At 43.0% G+C, this 18,049-nt stretch overlaps 1 protein-coding gene across 5 annotated transcripts in view; it reads left to right on the plus strand.

Annotated features, from left to right (window-relative positions):
* The window catches only part of PCED1B (PC-esterase domain containing 1B), a 140,347-nt gene that overhangs the window by 84,447 nt on the left and 37,851 nt on the right, over positions 1–18,049 (plus strand). For 4 of the 5 annotated variants that reach the window (XR_004324443.1, XR_004324445.1, XM_014564008.2 and 1 more), the window contains one exon: positions 3,610–3,784. The gene's annotated coding sequence lies outside the window, so the exon portion shown is untranslated. Of the gene's footprint in view, positions 1–3,609; positions 3,785–9,269; positions 9,563–18,049 lie in introns of those variants that run through there. The other variant, XR_004324444.1, reaches the window with a different exon arrangement.

Consider the following 18,049-nt stretch of genomic DNA (forward strand, 5'->3'; position numbering starts at 1 on the left):
CAGTCAGTGTTGAATATGTTGGATGTTGAGTGTAGGTGACTAACGATGAATGCACTGGAATGTGCTGTCGCCGAGTTCACACATGCTTCTCCGTCTATGTACAGTGTTGCAGGGACAGGCATTGCCAGATGTCTTGCTGAGGTCAGGGGGCAGTGTGCCTATAGCTTTCCCCGGCTCTGTCTAGACCAGTAACTCGGCTCAGCTAGTTGGAGAGAAGGTGGAAAAAATAATGAGGACAGTTAAACAGTAAAGGGCCCAGGAGATGTGGATTAAAAGGCACAGTTGTTCATTTAAATTCTATTTCCCCAGTGTTCTTCAGCAACAGAGCAATTTGTTTGAAGCTATTTGGTAGGCTTTTTTTTTTTTTTTACTTTTTTAAAAATTGAAATCTAGTTGATTTATAATGTTGTGTTAGTTTCTGGTATACAGCATAGTGATTCAGTTACACATATATATTCTTTTTCATATTGTTTTCCATTATAGGTTACTACAAGTCATTGAATATAGTTTCCTGTGCTATACAGTAGGACCTGGTTTTTTTTCTTAATCTATTCTGTACATGGCAGTTTGTATTTTTGGAGGGCTCTTTAAAGTCCTAGGGAATATGGTTATTAATACTGCAGTATATAATGTTTTATTTTAGTATCATTATATAAATAAAATATACCAACAATATTTTATTACTATTATTATTCCTTAACAAAGAAAATAGATATTTTTAAGTTCATCTTTGAGTCAACCTGAGCATCTACCTGAAAACAGGCCACTGAGCTCTGCCTAATTGTAAAGACATATTAAATTCCATTCAGGTCAACTATAATATCGGCATACTGGTGTTACAAATCTTCAATGATCTATATTCATTTTAAGCACCACAAATCAAATGAGAACAACACCTAGAAGATTCTTATGAGGCAGTCAGGCTGGGAAAACTTGATTTCAGTGAACTCCGAAGACAAAGAAATGAAAATTTGCTAAGAATATTGTACTTCACAGAAGGGTTAAAATTTGCCATGACAGGGAGTTGCTGTCCCATAGCACTGTCTCACCTTCCATTCTTGGATTGGTAAGACTGAGAAATTGTGCCAAAATTGGCCTATCAAGAAATTATGCTGCGTGGCAGAAGCACATGAGTGTTCAGTCTCCGCCAGACTCGACGTTGTCTGGGAAACCGTTACTGGTTTCTGCTACAGCTAGAAGGGAAAGTGTCTGTTCCTGAGGCAAGAATGCTTTCAGAATTCTCTGTCTCTGGCCCTTCTGTAGCTTCTGCAGTCCTCACAGATTCCCTGCCTTCCACCCTCTGCTCCCATTTGATCTGTTTGTATGTGGTCCCCCATTGCCAGGTGTTTGCTCAAATTTGACTCCCTCACTAACCTAGACAGAAGTAAAAAACCAACAACTGCAAAGCTGTTTGGTTTTACCCACATGCTGCCTTTCTTTCTTTTTTTAAACCAATGTTTAAAAATCAGAATCTACCTCATAAAAAGCTTTAAAGCTTTTCTTTTTCAAAAATTGGATACTGGAGCCGTATTTGCTCCTGAAGAAATCTGCTAGAGCAGAGTGGCTCCCGCCCACTTAGATGATACAGGTGTTCTCCAGTTTGCCACAATCCCCACCCTTCCGCAATATCTCTGACTCTGAGGCTGAGGATTATATTTGCATTTACCACTATAATTTCACTTCTGTTTTTTTTCCTTATGATAGAGAAGTATTCTCTATTCCCATGCATTTATCAGAAGTGGCAAAAGAAGAGATATAAAAGGTTTAAGAATTTCAAAAAAAAATAGTCATCCTTCAGTATCCACAGGAATTGGTTCCAGGACCCCCAGAACATACCAAAGTACATGGATTGTCAATTCCCTTGTATCAAATGATGTAATATTTGCATATAACCTATGCACATCCTCTTGTATACTTTAAGTCATCTCTAGATTATGTATAATATTTAATACAATGTAAATACTATGTAGATAGTTGGCAGCATGCAGCCAATTCAAGTTTTACTTTTTAGAAATTTTTGGAACTTTTTGGAATTTTTTTTTTTGTGGGGGGAGGATATTTTCAATTGCCAGTTGGTTGATTCTGTGGATGTGGGCAGAACCCACAAAAACAGAAGGTTGTACAGTTCTTGGAGGAAACAAAGACGATTCCCACATGTTTACTATGCAAAGTGAGTGTGCAAAGAGCAGACGCTACTCATTTACCGTCTTCCATCTCATGTCTAATCCCTACAGGCCCCAGAGCTTGCAGCTCCTGGTCTGGTTCTCAGACATCTGGGTCTTCCCAGAGTGTGTACCAGGCTCCGGATTAGTCCCAGCTGGAGCTTGTTGCCTAGTTTCCTTAATCTCCCTCTGCCTATGGACCAGAACAGGCAGGTCATACATCTAGAAATCAGGGTTCTGGTGGCTCTAATTGCTTCTCCTCATTTACCTGCCTCATTGTCTGCAAATCAGCTGATTTCTACGGATGAGCCACAACATTTCCTTCTAATTTAGTGGTAAATGCTATATATTCAGTGATTCTTAATGAAAAAGAATCTGGATATCCTAGTTCGGTTACCTCCCTGATCATTTCGTCTTCCTTGGAATTGAGATTATGTCTAGATTGTGATAACTAGCAATTAGTTTATCCAATAGTTTTTTTTTTTTTTTAATCTATGTATAAAAGAAGGAAAGGGAGGGAGGGAAGGAAGGAGCTGGCAGGAAGAGGAATGTGAGCAGCGCTCAGGGAATGTTCACCGTAACATGACCAGTAGTTGGCACCAGGCTGAGTGCATTTTGCTCTAAGTCCTCTCTCCTTGGCAGTTCTTTCAGCCTCTTGGAGACAAGGCAAAACTGTATTTCCATTTTCTGCACTCTCTTGAAATTAACCATTTTTAAAAATTCTAGGTTTTTAAAAACCTGGTGTGTTGGAAAGGACGATGAGGAAACAGATCTGAGTGTGGTCGCAGGTGCTGCTGTACGCTCAGCTCCCATCTGCGCCCCTAGATCCCAGCACCCACCCCCAGGTGACCAGAGAGCTTAGCCAGTGTCTGCTCCCCCTGAAAATAGATGGCAGTCTGAATGGCCAGGAACTTTCACAGACTCACCCGGGAGAACTGGGCCCAACTTTGTTGGCCTTGGGGTAAACATCTCACTGGAAGGGGCTTCGAGTGGGATGTCAGCAGACAATCAGATGGTACAATCAAAAGCTTGTCGGGAGAAGGTGGAGACCGAGGTTACCATGGTGGTCTCTGGCTGAGGACCTTCGGGGAAAAGTCTTTTCAGGTCCTGTGGTCAAAGCACCAAGAAAAGGGGTGTCAGCCTGAAAGACTGAGGGCTACATTAATTTACACCTTTGTCCCCAGAAGGTAAAATAAACGATTAGGATAATCCCGGTGTGGTTTGAAGAAGCGTGTGGGGTGGGTTGAGAGGAAGTGGGGAGCCGGCAGCCCGGCTCATCTGGGAGCACAGAGAGGAGTGGAGACCCGGTATAATTAGCTCTTTGAAAGAGGAAGTCCTGAGCCACCTTGCTGAGCAGCCCGAGGCCACAGGGCCGTGCCCTCCAGCGGGTTGAGGCTGCTGCCCCCACCCAAGCCTGCTGACGGAAGCGCTGTCTCTCTCCTGATAGGACGAGGATGACCCGGCAGATCGGGCAGGGGGCCAGGAGGAACTCCCGAGTGCCTTCTCAGTCTTAGCCTCGGTGACAGTGTGGCGTGCCCCCTGACCTCTCCTCCTTTCTCCTCTGGACTAAGCGATGACATGAAGGGACAGTGGCAATAAGGAAATTATCCTCGCCTGAACATGTGAGTATGCTTTCCTTGTCATCAGACACGGCCACAAGGTAATAGACGCCTCTGGCCAGTGAGCTGGGTCCCGGCCCCGGCCATCATCTGTACATCGCCTGTTCTTAGGACATCCACTGAGAGAACTTACTCAGACTAAACATATGGGGGGCTCTTTCCATTTGGGGCTTTCCCACTTAAAGAAATAATAAGCTCCTTGTCTAGTTCTCTTTGACCGACTCAGCAGCCAACAGGCAGGGTTTGCAGATTTTTCTTAGCCTACTTCCTCCTAAAACCTAAGTCTGTGGTTAATCACGCTCTGCAAGAGACAGTTTCTCCTTCAGCCTGGGGGCTGACATTCTGTGACTCCACCAAACATCCAGGACTTCTGAGCTTGCTGTCACTCGACACAACCTGAAACCAAAACAGTGACACTTTCAGAGATGGACTCGGTGAAGTCAACTTAGCACCAATCTTTGTTCCTCACAGGTCAAAACAGCCTGCCTGGCTTTGCCACGGTATTTTAATTTCTGTTTCCATTGGGTTTTTCTTTTACATTTTTAAAAAAAAATTCTTATTTTTAATTGAAGTGTAGTTGATTTACAATGTTAGTTTCAGGTGTACAGCAAAGTGATTCAGTTATACATACACATACACATGTATCTTTCTTTTCAGATTCTTTTCCGTTATGTTATTACAAGAAATTGAATATAGTTCCCTGTGCCACACAGCAGGTCCCTGTCATTTATGTATTGTTTATACAGTAATGTGTATCCTTCACCCTTGTTGATGTAGCACCACAATTGGCAGAGAAGTGCTGAGGTGCCCAGTGTTGAGGGTGGGCAGAGAGCAGGGACAGGGGGATGCGGGCTGCATCCAAACCTGGTTCCTTCCCAGCAGACTGGCCGGAGGCAACACCTGAAAGAACCTCTAGGAAGTCCTTTCCCTCATTTCATCTTCCTCGTGGAGACAGAGACACTTACCCTGCAGGGTAGTTTAAAATGTAACAACTAATGGACACCTAATATCTGGGTGTAAAGTAGACTCCCAATGAATGATAGCGGTGATTATTATTGTTGGTTTTGTAAAAAGAGTTAATACACTTAGAGTGCTCAGGGATAGTAGGCTCGGTGTTTGTGATGATTTATTCTTGTGATCTCGGGGGAACCCAGATGCCTTGTCACTTTGAGATCTGATGTAAGGCTCCGTATATGGCTAACATGCTTGATGAAGGAAAGGCAGAAGGTTTGGTGTTTTCAGAAAAATGTTGATATGATTTAGCAGGTTAAATTCAGCCTACGAAAGGGAAGTGAAATGATATCTGCGTCTTAGGAAGAGCAATGACTGCAGGTTAGCACCTGGGGTGGAGGAAGAAGAGAACATATGTGGGAAGACAAATCAGGAAGTCCCAGCAGGACCTGCAGATGGGAGCTGAGGTCGAGGCTGCAGGGAGTGTGGTTCAGCAGGTAGAATCTACTCTTCTCTGGTGGAGGAAGGCAAGGGAGGAATCACAGGTGGCCTCGTCGATTTCTGTCGTGGAGCAATTATGGGGACATTGGCTTCACTTAACCTAAAGGAAGAAAAAGCTTGGGGAATAAGATCATTAGTTGAGAATTTATTTCAAATTGGATCCTTGCAAAGTCACAGAGTTGATTCAGCCAGCAACAAAGAGTCATTTCTTTCTCCTTAGCAGTTTTTGTCACATATTTTAAAACGCCTCATGATTTAACTCACTTGCATCACCTGAGATTAAGCACGTATATGGAACATAAACACAATCAATCTTTTATTCTGATACCAATATGTTAGGTGACTTGAGTCCACAGTCATGTAACACTTAGAAATCATGACTGAGAAAACAGAACAGCGGCATATGATTCAAAGATTTACAATCACAGGTTAATGACACTGGTAAACACCAGATTCAGAGATGTGAAAGTTATTTGTAGTTCTCCATCTTCATTTACTTAAATATATTTCAGAGAGTCAACAGCAAAATGTGTTAAGAAAAGGAATGTCCTACAGGTGAAAAATAGGAAGTCAACAAGAGGTGGACCAATAATATTATCTTTGTAAATGATATTTGGAAAAGCATTTAAAAGCCTGCTGTTTTACCAGGGGAATGGGAATGTGATACACAATTGATTTATAAAGCAAATGATGTCATTTGGGTCAATCATTATCTTTACAAAGCAAATATCCATCTGAAGGCAGCCTGACCCTAAAGCCACTTTTCACAGGGCTATTTTCAGTCATTTTCACATCTTTAGTAAGATTTTTCAAATGGTTTTTCAGTAACAAAAGTAATCCCCTCAAACACGGCCATAACCGCATTTCCAACACTGAATTATAATCACCTGCTTCTCTGTTTCTCCCTGGACTGGGGACTCTTGGACACGGAGACTGCATCTTATTCAACCTCATGTGTCTGCACTGTGCCTGGCTCCAGGGAGGCACTCAGATTTCCCTAACCAGGGAAGAAAGGGAGAGTGGCATCAAAAATATCAAGCAACTTCTACCTTCCAAGATGGACAAAGCAACTTTCATGTACAGAAATTTAGTGGTTAATGTCATTTAAGATATTAGAACTTAGTGAGGAGGGTGTAGCTCAAGTGGTGAAACACAGTCTTTAGCGTGTATGAGGTCCTGAGTTCAATCCCCAGTACCTCCTCTAAAAATAAATAAACTTAATTACCTCCCCGCCAAAAAAATTTTTTAAAAAGATATTAGAACTTCTCTATAAATGTGGTATGATCAAGTTTCAGACAGCTTTGAAAATAAAGGAAATCATTGCATCCATAATCCTACCATGCAAATAGATGAAAAGTTAGCATTTTGGTTTTAGCAAAGAATGTTACTGCTGTTAGAATTAAGTATTATGTCACTTAAAAGCATGCATTTTTAAAAATATCTAGATTTTTTTTAAACTGACAGTGTTGTGAATAGCCCCCTCCAGTATAAGTTGAAAAGTAAAAGGCATTTTAAAGAGAAATTTAATTTTTTAATTTTTATTTTTTTAATTGAAGTTAAAGAGAAATTTTAAAAACAGATCATGAATGTGAAAGGTAAAGGAAGATCCTTTGCCCTGCCTCTCTGGATGGGAGAGAGGAGGGTCCTGGCATGTTGCAGGTCTGGGAGGGAGCTTCTTTATTTGCATCATTTATGCCAACATGGATGGAGGAAAGGAAATTTTTTTGTAACTAATAAATAGCTGAGTCAACTGATGCCACAACATAAAACATCTCAAATAGAGTGTCTGACAGCGTGGTCTGGGATTTGACAGAGCTCTGTTCTTACAGATGTGGTGACCAGGTGTACTTAGGGAACTGGACATGGAATATTATTCAGCCCTAAAAAAGACAGACACAACAACATGGCTGAACCTTGGGGATGGTATGTTAAGTGAAATAAGCCAGACACAAAAGGACAGACAGTGCATGATTGCAATTCTGTAAGGTTTGGTAGTAGTCAAATTCGCAGAAACAGAAAAGTTCGAATGATGGTTCCCAGGGGCTGCGGAGAGCAGCAGATGGGGGCAGCAGCAAATGATAATGGATAGTTTTTCAGATTTATAAGATGAAAAAGTTCTGAAGGTCTATTTCCCAACAATATGAATATACTTGTCACGGCTTAACTGTACAGTTGCAAATAGTTAAGACAGTAATAAAAGACAGAGAGAAAGAGACTGGAATCAGAAAACTAAGCCAGTGATCTGGAGTCTTCTAATAAAATTTAATATTATTTATAATATTATTAAAATATTTAATAACATGTTATATTATTTAGAGGTGAGAGACATTGCAAAATAATTCAAGACCCAATTCTCCTAGAGGACTAAATTTTTTTGTGTGAAAAAGGTGTACAACCTTTTTGTCTTCCCCTGAAATTCATGAGCTGTGGCTCTGGGACTATGGGACCAAGACTCAGGAGGCTTGGTCCTTGGTCCATGCTCAGCAGTGAGCCTGGCTGTGATGCAGACACTGGTTTGACTTCCCAGAGCCTCCAAGTGGCCCAAGGATGATCTCCGTCGTCCTCTTCCACTTCTAGAGTCTGACCTTGCAGAGAGAGGGACACACCAGTCCACAGAGCTGTGCCATCAAACGGGGTACTTGCCAGTGTCTACGTTTTATTCAGTGGTAGTCATTTAGTCTATTTTTATATTGCTAAAGTACCAAGATAATTTAGTAATTCTTTTATATTACTAAAGCACAGATGTATGCACACTGACTCTTAGAATAAATTGAGCGTTTACTAAGTGCCAAGCACTCTGCTTTAGCACTTGGCATATTAAATCTCCACAACTGGAATGGGGCCAGAGAGGTTAAGCGTCTTTCCCAAAGTCACACAGCTCACAGGTTACAAACTTTGCACTCTGAACTCAGTTCTTCTGCCCGCAAAGGCCGTGCTCTGAACCATGAAGCTGTGCACTGGGACAGAATAGAGAACTTGCATAAAACATAAGAATTCTAAGAAAGTTTGCAAAAAAATGTTTACAAAATCCTGACGGAATGAGATCTGTATAAGTTCACCTCGTTCATGCCACCCATCCTGGTGAGACCACCAAATTGTCTCTTCTCAACCTATAACCTCCCAAAAGCCAGCAATTCTAGCCTTGCTCCTCAACAGTGCAAAAGTTTGCATGTCCTGAATTAGTGCAGTTAATTTTCTACATTTAACTGGGGAGACATTTTGATCCAGTCTCAAAAGTCTTAATATACTCTCAGAGAAGACTTTGTGCCCCACAAGAAACAAATTATTCACATGCACTTGAAAGTGCCAAATGCAAACGCTTTGAAGAGAAATTCTCACAAATATGTATTGTGTCGAGTCATACAAGCAAAGAAAAAGATATATTGTTTTGTGATTTGCCAAATTTGGGCCTCTTTTTAAGGTAGCCAGGCGTTGATTGAACACAAACACTCACCAGCTGGTTGAAATAAGTGCATTTATAAGTAAATATTTAGTGTGCTGATTTCTGGCCTGCTTGAAACACTCCGTTCCAAGAAGATAAGAAAAATAAGTATTCCTTGAAATAGAAAACGTGGATAAAATGATAATGGCTTGTAGAAAGAGAAGTCTAAATTAATCTGTGGCTGGAACTATTAAAAAATCGTTACTATTAAAGGAACATTATTTTTGCCCTTATAGGCAGAATCCCTTTTCATTAATTATAATACTTGGCTTTTGTGAGTTTGGTTTTAAATCGATCATGGTTTAAAATAAATGATAAATTTGTAATGGCTTATTAACCTACATTAGGAGAAACCAAAAGGCCAAACCCCAATCCCGACTAACTACCATTTTTGCCTGCTCTGCCCCTGCACCCACGTGGCTGGAAGAGACTAGAGAAAACCAAGCTCCCGGGCTGGGCATCCTCAGTTCAAATGAGGGCTCTTGCTTTAAGTGGCCCACCTGTGCTGCGCAGCAGCGACAGCCTCCCCGCCTGCCAGATGGCTGTTTCATACCTTCTGCTCCATCCTCCAACCTCTAATGCCACCTTCCCCAGGCACACGCCCAGCTGGCGACCTGGACCTTGCTGCCTGTTCCACTGGGGAAATAACAACCAGGAAGACTCCCGCCAGCTGTCGCCTCCCCCACATCATGTGTCTTCCCTACTGTTTCTCTGGTGGAACGCTCGGCGCTGCCATCCAGAGCCAACCCCTCCACCTGGGCACTATGTGCCACCCCTTTCGCCAACTCGAGGACGTCGCCCCAGCAATTCTTCCTCATTCTTCCAGCCACATGTGTTTTTCCTCCGTTTACTGAATCGTCCCTGTAAAATACAAGCATGCTATTATTGTGCCCACTTATTTATTTATTTATATTTATTTGCGGGGTCGGGGGGAGGTAAGTGGGTTTTTTTAAAAGGAAGTACTGGGAACTGAACTCAGGACCTTGTGTATACTGAGCATGTGCTCTACTGCTTGAGCTATACCTTCCCTCCTGTTGTTCCCACTTTAAAAGGAAATAAAACTCTCTTAACCCCACTTCCTCCTCCAGCTGACTTCTCATTCTCTGCTTCCCTTTACTGATAATAAAACTCCTCAAAGGTGGTACTGCCTCCAAATCTCCCCTCAGTCTCCCTTAACCACTGTAATCAGCAGCTGTCCCCACCACTCCGTCTAGGTCACCAGTGTCCTGCACGGTCCTAAGCCAACGGCCAAACACCACACTGGTCTATCCACTGTCTCTGACACAGACCGTCCGTCCCGGAGTCCTCCCCTGATACACGTTTTCCTCTTGGCTTCCAGGACCTCACACACCCCTAGTTCCTCCGGCTTCCCTGACTCCTCCTTTTCAGTCTCCTTTAGAGGCTCCTCTTCCTGACCTACGGCCGCAGTGCTGCAGGGCTCAATTCTCGGACCTCTTTTCTTCTCAGCTTCACCTTCTCCATTAGCCACAGCATCCAAACCCCGACCTAACTGTCATCTCCAGCCTGGCCCTCTCCCCTCGGCTCCAGACTTGCACATCCAAATCCCCGTTCAACATCTCACTTTGGATGTGGACAAGGAATCTTGAACGAACAAGCCCTCCACCCTCAAACCTCTTTCTCCCAATGTTTCTCCATCTCGGTACCTTCACCCCTCCTATTGCTCAGGCCAAAAGCCACGGAGCTAGCCTTGTCTCCCCTCCTTTCCTCTCACCCCATCTTACCTCCACAGGCAAATCCTATGACCTATACCATCAAAATATATCCAGAATCTGACCATTTCTCCTTCCTTGGCTAATGTCACTCTGGTTCAAGCCTCACCTAGCTTTACTCAGCTACCTCCTAATTGGTCATCTTGCTTCCCCTCTCCCCTCAGACAGTCTAGAGTAAGACGGTGTTAGTTGTCTGCTCAAACCCCTCACAGTGGCTCCCAAAGTCCTTGCTGCCCAAGTCCTTTCAGTGGTCCATGATCTGCCTCCTTTCTGCTCCAGCTCCTCTGTCTCCCTGTCTTGTTCACTCCGGTCTAGTCGCACTCATCCTCCTTCTTGTCCTCCCTGCTCAGAGCTTTCTCCCCCCAGGTCTCCACGTGGTTTGCTCCATCACCCCCCTCCGGATTTTGCTCATCTTCTCCAGACCACAGCTGGACTTTTCTATCCTGCCGGGTCTCTATAACAAAAGACAGATTAACCCTAGAAAAGCTACAAATGAGCCTTCCTAAGGAAATGAAGACCCAAAGGAAGGCTCAGCCTGAGTGTTTTTACGCTAGGTTTGGTGAAGATTGATAGGATCAGGGGTAAGAGCTAAGGGCGGTGGACTGAGGAAACTTAGCAAGGCCTGCTTGTTGGAATTCCCTCTCAGAATCCCTTTGTTTTCTGAGATAAGGATGCTCCCTTCTCTGGGTGTAGGGAGGGCACCTCCCACACAGGGTCTTATGACCTGCTTCAGGGGAGGCCAGAGAGTCCTCTCAGGACCTGCTGTTTCCCACAATCCTTCAGCTTAAAATATTTCATATGCTGAGCTGCTGTATCCTGGGGTAGTGTTGTGAGCCCTGTCATAACCCTGTTTAAAATTCCAACCCGCAGTCCCGACATCCTCCCCATCCAGCAATCCTTCCTCTTCTCTTTTATCTGATATATCATTTCACTTACTTTTTAGCTGTCTGCCTCCTCCAACCCAAATGTCAACTCTGTAAGGACTAGGATTTTTTTTTCCGATGTGTTATTCACATCTATATCCCTTGCTTAGTAACCGTGTCTGCCATAATGATTTTGAATGAATGAGTGAAAGAAAGAATGACTAGATGAGCCACGGATAGTGATACAGATGTATTTTATTACACACCACTCTGTCCCTGATTCTGTAGTTTATTTTCTCATTTATCCCTTGCATCTGTGTAGTGGTTATTATGATCACTATTTCACAGCTGAGAAAATCAGTCACAGGGGTCGTAAGTGACTACAAAGACATGCAGACATAAGGGGCAGAATCAGGTTTCAAACCTAAGTTTCTATGGCCCCAAAGCCAGAGATCTGACAGTTCACTTTATTCCAAAGCATCACAGCCCTGGCTTTAATCCTCACCATCAGCAGATGTGATACGTGCAGTCACCGTATCACAAATCAGTGTCAGGGTTTTGGAGTGGTCCCCAGATGGGGTAGCAGGCCCACACCAGGGGGACAGCCTGGCGCACATCCTTTTACAGGCTGATGGGAGTCCTGAGTTTTCTGCCCCGTTTCAAAGATCTGAATGTTTGGAACAATTTGGGTGATTAGCTCACCAGAGACTTTCTGCCATTCAACATCTGCTCCAAGTGGTGTTTGCGTTCTTTCCAGACAATCGCTTTCAATAAAAAGGGAAGTTGATGCTTGTAGAAGGAAGAAAGAGAGAATAAAGTATTTCAGAGAAATATAGAATATCTGTATAGAATGTTTCTGGGAGAATAGACAAGAAGCCTGGGGGGAGGGTAGAGCTCAAGTGGCAGAGTGCATGCTTAGTATGCACAAGGTCCTGAGTTCAATCGCCAGTACCTTTTCTAAAAATAAGTAAATAAATGTAACTACACCCCCCACCAAAAGAGACACTGACTTTGTGATGTATGAAAGGAGAGACTGTTAGAATAGACAAGAAGCCAATGACAGTGCTGTTCCTAGAAAGACAAATGAGGGACCAGGGAACAAGAAAGGGAGGGGAACTTACTTCTCACTCATCCCACTCGTAACTTTTGAAGTTTTGTGCCATGTGCATTAACTAGCTTCTAGAAATAAGCAAAAGAATGACAGTGTGGGCAAGGTGCCCTGTCTGCCCCGCCCCCGCCCCCACCCCCAGTCCGCCCAGAGGGGACCACGACGATGACCACCTGCAGTCAGAACGCTCCACGTCCCTGGGCTGATCCCTCAAGGTGATTTAAGTCATTTAAGCTCTCTCAGGGTTTCAGTTTCACCATCTGCAAGGTGAAGATAATAATTAGAGCTCGCCTTAGTTTATGAACAAGGATCTGCTGAGACAGCAGATTCTACGTGTAAAACATTATACACGCGTCAGCTCTCATTCTCTTTTAGGAAAAAGCCAAGTGTGGTGGATGAGCCAGCTCACTGAGCCACAGAACATGAGATGGTGCCAGAATGGCAATAGTAACTCTCTCCATGTATCATAGTAAGTTCTTGGGAGTAAGGAAATCGGTGGAAAATCTGTTGCTGGGTCTCAAACAGATTCATTTTAAATTTAAAGAGGATAAGCAAGATTATCATTTGCATTATTTCAGCTCCTCTATTCTCTGGTTTTCAGATGATTATGTGAATTTCAGTCATCCGCCTCTGGATTGTTCTTTTATTCTCACAGTGTTCAGAAGAGCTGGAATCTAGAGAACCGGAAAGAGTGGTAGCTCATTTCTAGCATCGCTGGAATCAAATAATGGCAAGTTTTTAAGTCATGCCATAGACTACGCTGAATTTTAAAATCCTAAAGTTAGACTTGCCACTCATTTCCAGAATTACTAGCATCAAATAAATGGCACCTTGTCAAAGTTACGTCACAGACCACTCTTGAATTTTAAAATTCTAAAGTTATTGGTGTAGCCCTGTCTTAAGACTCAATACTAATTGTATGAAAATTCACGGGAAAATAATGCTAACTCATTTGATTTGTGGCTATAGGGAAGAGGATTAAAGCAATGTGTAAAGGGTGGGATTGATTTCTTAAGCCGTCCATTGAGCAGTCCGTGTAGTAAAGTAAAATGAGATGCTTCAAGAAAAGACACCTTTGTAGTCCAGTTTACCTAAAGCGTAGAGTTAAAGACAGAAACTAAGGGCACGGGGCATGTATTTCAGGACTGTCTTGGAGTCTGTTACTCTTGTTCGTCAGTTATTTTATACCGTTTAATGTAGCGGAGAGAGGTACCATCCTAAAGTGCTTAACGCCTCTCCGGAAGCTTCACTGTTTGGGGAAAACCTTTTTAAAACCTCATTTCCTCTTTTTTTTTTTTCCTTTCTTTTTCTTTTTTCTGATTTATTTCCTCCTCTTTCATCTTGATGTCTGTAGGGGAGTGACATCCCTCATTTTCCAAATCGTGTCCTTCCCAAACCAAGGAAAGCGAGCTCTGAGCTTCTCTTATCAATCCGAGGACCACTTCCCATCTCCCCCTCCAGGTCACTTGCTGGTTTCAAATGGAGCCGTGCAGCAGGCATCAGGAAGTCCTCCTGGCTCTGCCCCGGTGTCTGTGTTTCCCCGAGGCCTGAGCAGGGCTAAGGGGGAGGAATGGGCTGTTCTTCCACCCACAGGGAAAAGCACGGGAAAAGTGATTTGAAAGTGGTTTGTAAGCTGTAATGCACCACGCAAACGTGCGGGATTATTACTTTAAAAAATTAACCAGAAAAGGGAGCAGTCTTCCTCTGAGCAGTTCCTCCTTGTTATTATCCCCCACTTCCTCTCCATCACTGTCTTTTCTTCCTTCCCTCCATTTAGTAGCTTCCTCAGCTGCAAACAAACCACAAAAGTAAGGGTAGTAAGAGTCCAGGGTCTGAACAAAACAAAGCAAGAATCACTATAAATGACACCCAAATTCCTGAGACACGTGACATGAAAACAAGCTCAGAGCCCACTTCCAGGAATATGCTCTGTTTTGATTTTCTTACCACTTTGTGTTTTCCTATTTGCCAAATTCTTAAAGTTACAGTCATCTATCTTCCACTTCTAATGCAAGAAAGTAAATGCTGACTCGTGTCATTTGCCCCAGATGCCACCGGAAATGGCATCTTGTCCCCAGATGCTGCCTCACAAACGTAGCAGCGCCCAGAGGTGAACGTATCTGCCTTGCAGCCCAGGCGCCGGGCTCTCCAGCCTGGCTGTCTGACCTCTAGCCAGAAAGGAGTCTTGTCTAGGGAAGAAATCTAGAACCAACTGAGAGGTACATTCTTTAATCACCAGTTCCTGTAATGAATACATACTTGCCAGTTTCCCCATTTTATTTTAAGCATTAATTTCACATTTCTGACCAGCCTTTCTTGGGATTCCCATTTTTGGGGCACTTACTATAGGAAGGAATCACCATCCTAGCCCGCTCCCCACCTCTCACCCTTAACTGAACAGCCCTAAAGAGACAACTGTTATTTTGTAATAAGAAGGTTTCGTGACTGATAAACAATTAAATCTCTCAAAGTGTACAGTGCGAGGAAACAGCCAGTCATGAACCAGAGAACGGATGTGAAGCGTCTATTGTCTGTACAATCTCATATGTTGTGGTTGACCACAAAGGCTTGGCATCAGTTTTACCTCCCAGCTCTGCTTTCTATAAAATGGATGACCTTGGGCAGATGACTCAATCTTTCAAACTTAATTTTCGAATGTGTGAAATGGAGAACAATTAAGTACCGATTTCTTATAGTTCTTGGAGGAATAAATAGGTGAGCAGGTAAAACACTTAGCATACTGTCGGATGGGTACTAAATGACGTGGCTGAATAACAAGTTCAACTAGTGAAGAATAAGAGAAATGCTTCATTTCGTTGGAAAGTTCCCTTAACTGCTAAGTCCCGGCCCCTAAATATGCCAAGGTGGCTGAGAATAACAACTATGAACACCCTGGAGTTTACGGAGCATTTCATTTGATTTCCACAAGTAACCCTAAGATAGGCAGTGCAGAGCTATAAGGGAGAAGCGGGGAGCTCTACTGACCATGGCAGTAGGAAGAAACTCAGGTCCAAACTCCAAGCCGAAGGGAGGAGAGCACGATTTGGGAAGAGCCTGGTGTTGGAAATCAGTCGATGTGTTGGGTTCTCCAGCCTAGATTCCCGGTCTCCCAGCTCCCTCCCCTCCTGCATCTGTCCCTCATCCTGTTTCTACCCTTGGTGGGGAAATCCACACCCAGAGCAGTGGGAACCCAGAGCTTCCAGATCCCTCTACATGTAGTGTTGGTAGCGAACAAAGCAGACAGAGACTGGCTCTTAGAAGCCCGTTTTTAAATTCAGAAGTTTGTTCGCCATAGAAACACTATTGCACCGGGTATTTGCATACTAATTAATACTGTTAATAAAGAATAACAACAGCAATAATAAAATCATACCCATATGAAAAGCTCTTTGGGGCAATCCCCCTAGAGGACGCAAGGTAGAACACACAAAAGTAAAGTGAGCCCTGGGGGTGACAGAGACCCTCGGCCCGCTGACTCACCTAGTGTTCCCATCACTGGTTAAGCGGGCTTTTGTGGTCATTCCTGGAGACAGAACTTTCAGAATCCAACCTGTCCATCAGTTGAAGCAATTTGGTCATTATTTGTGCTCACCCTCCCCCTGCCTTCTCAACCACGGGAGCTTTTTATTCAGCCATTGAATCTAGAGTAGTCAAAGTAAGTACAGAAAAATTTGAAACACAAATTAGTGCAGCACTATGAAAAAGAATGTGAAAACAAATATAAGTGTGTAAAGAAAGTGAAAACAAATATATATATGTGTGAAATATATATATATATTTATTCATGCATGACTGGGACATTGTGCTGTACACCAGAAATTGACACATTGTAACTGACTGTACTAAAATTAAAAAAAAAAATTAGAGCAGCAGTGAGTTTCCCACTGACCCTCAGAGGGAACAGCTAACTATCTGAGTGATGAAACAGAACCAGGTTGACTTCATACCTGCCCTGTTTTCTTGCGGAACAATTTAAAGCCACGCACCACACATTGCTCTGTTTTGTTTTTCAACAGAGAATAGAAAGGAAAACTACATGCAAAGTTTTTTTTTTCTAGATATGACTATTTTTACCTCTTAATTTCAACAAATATTTATAGCCGGGGTTAAAAGCTCAGGCTCTGGGGCCTTATTTCCTCACATTTCAAAGAAGCAAACCAAAATCTTACATTTATCTAATCAGTCAAAAGCTTCACCATCAAGAAGGGACAGTGCTGCCTCATCTTACTAGCTATAGAACCTTGGGTGATTTACAAACCTCTCCAAGCCTCAGTTTATTCATCCATAGAATGGGGAGCAATAACAGTTCCTACCTCACTAGGTCGTGAGGCTAGAATAGGCCTTGCACAGAGTAAACTTTCCACGGATGCTAACTATTATGCCTCAGTCACCAGGTTATGGCCTGAGGGGTTCAAGGATGGACCCCAGGACTAGGATGCACTGGGGTAGAAAGGCACATGGACAGTTAATTATAGTATAAAACAGAACCAAGTGCTGAATAGAGGCATCTGTCAGAGGAAGGGTTGACTCTTCTGTCTGGGAAGATAGAGAAGGCTCTTAGACAGAATGGTATTTTAAACTAGGTCTTAAAGAAGGAAGAGAATTTCAGGAGAGGAAGAAGGTAGGGAACACTCAATGCTGAGTCACAGAGCAAACATGGAGAAGTAAGAAAAAGCCCTCTGGGTATACGCGAGCGCTATCATTCACCTCCAGGCTTTGGGGAGACGCACAGAGGAAGGATCATACCCTGGGTTAAAAAAACAAAGTTTAGAAATGCTGGAGTTATGCCAGCCTATCAGATGAAATTGAAGATGTGAAATTGAGAAATATGAGAAAAACGTATCAAATGAAAACTCTCCCATTTTAGAAAGTGTTGCAATCAACGTCAGACACACTTCCTTAAGGATTAAGAGACGTCTATGGGAAGTAGAAAAGTTCACTATAGAATCTAAAACAGAGGTGAAATTGGTCACAGTGCTCAGCTTCCCAAAATCTATTGCAACATCCTCCTCCCTAAAGAATATTTTAAAAATTCTTTCTTTCTTTTTTCTTTTTTTTTTTTACGGCCAAACGATAGTTGAACTGTTCTATATCCAGGCTATCATTCAAGGATTTTTATGTTTCAGGAATAGTGAAAATGGCCACAGTCATGAAAAATAAAAATGGCTTGACTCAAGCATTTTAGAAGCTGAGTTTATTTCCATCTCGTTATCCCCAGCCAGGGTTGTAAGCAGAAATTATATAGCAGCTCTCTGAAAATGCGCCGCCATCATTCCCACGGATGATCAATATTTACCTTTAGGAAGATTGTGCAGAGGTCACAGGAGAATTATGTTAGGAATTCAGCTGCAGTTTGATGGGAGGCTAATGGGCGTCCTGAGAGTTTTGAAGTGATAAAAGGCCCACACAGACTAAATTACTCCTGGCCCCTCCCTTTCCCCCACCCTCCACAGCCCCCTTGGAACTTTATTACACTCTTCTGAAGACATCTGCGACCCAGGAGACAAGTTTGGGCTAGCTACATTTATTGAGCACTTAGAAATGTGGTGGATCTCATGCTAAGGACTTTACACGCGTTCATTTAACACTTGCTTCTTAAGAAATCCATAGTATTATTCCCGTTTTGTTGGTGAGGATTCAGAAGTGCGGAGAGATGACTTCATTGGCCCAGGG

This window comes from Camelus ferus, chromosome 12 (genome assembly GCF_009834535.1).
Source record: "Camelus ferus isolate YT-003-E chromosome 12, BCGSAC_Cfer_1.0, whole genome shotgun sequence".
NCBI classification, from domain to species: domain Eukaryota; kingdom Metazoa; phylum Chordata; class Mammalia; order Artiodactyla; family Camelidae; genus Camelus; species Camelus ferus.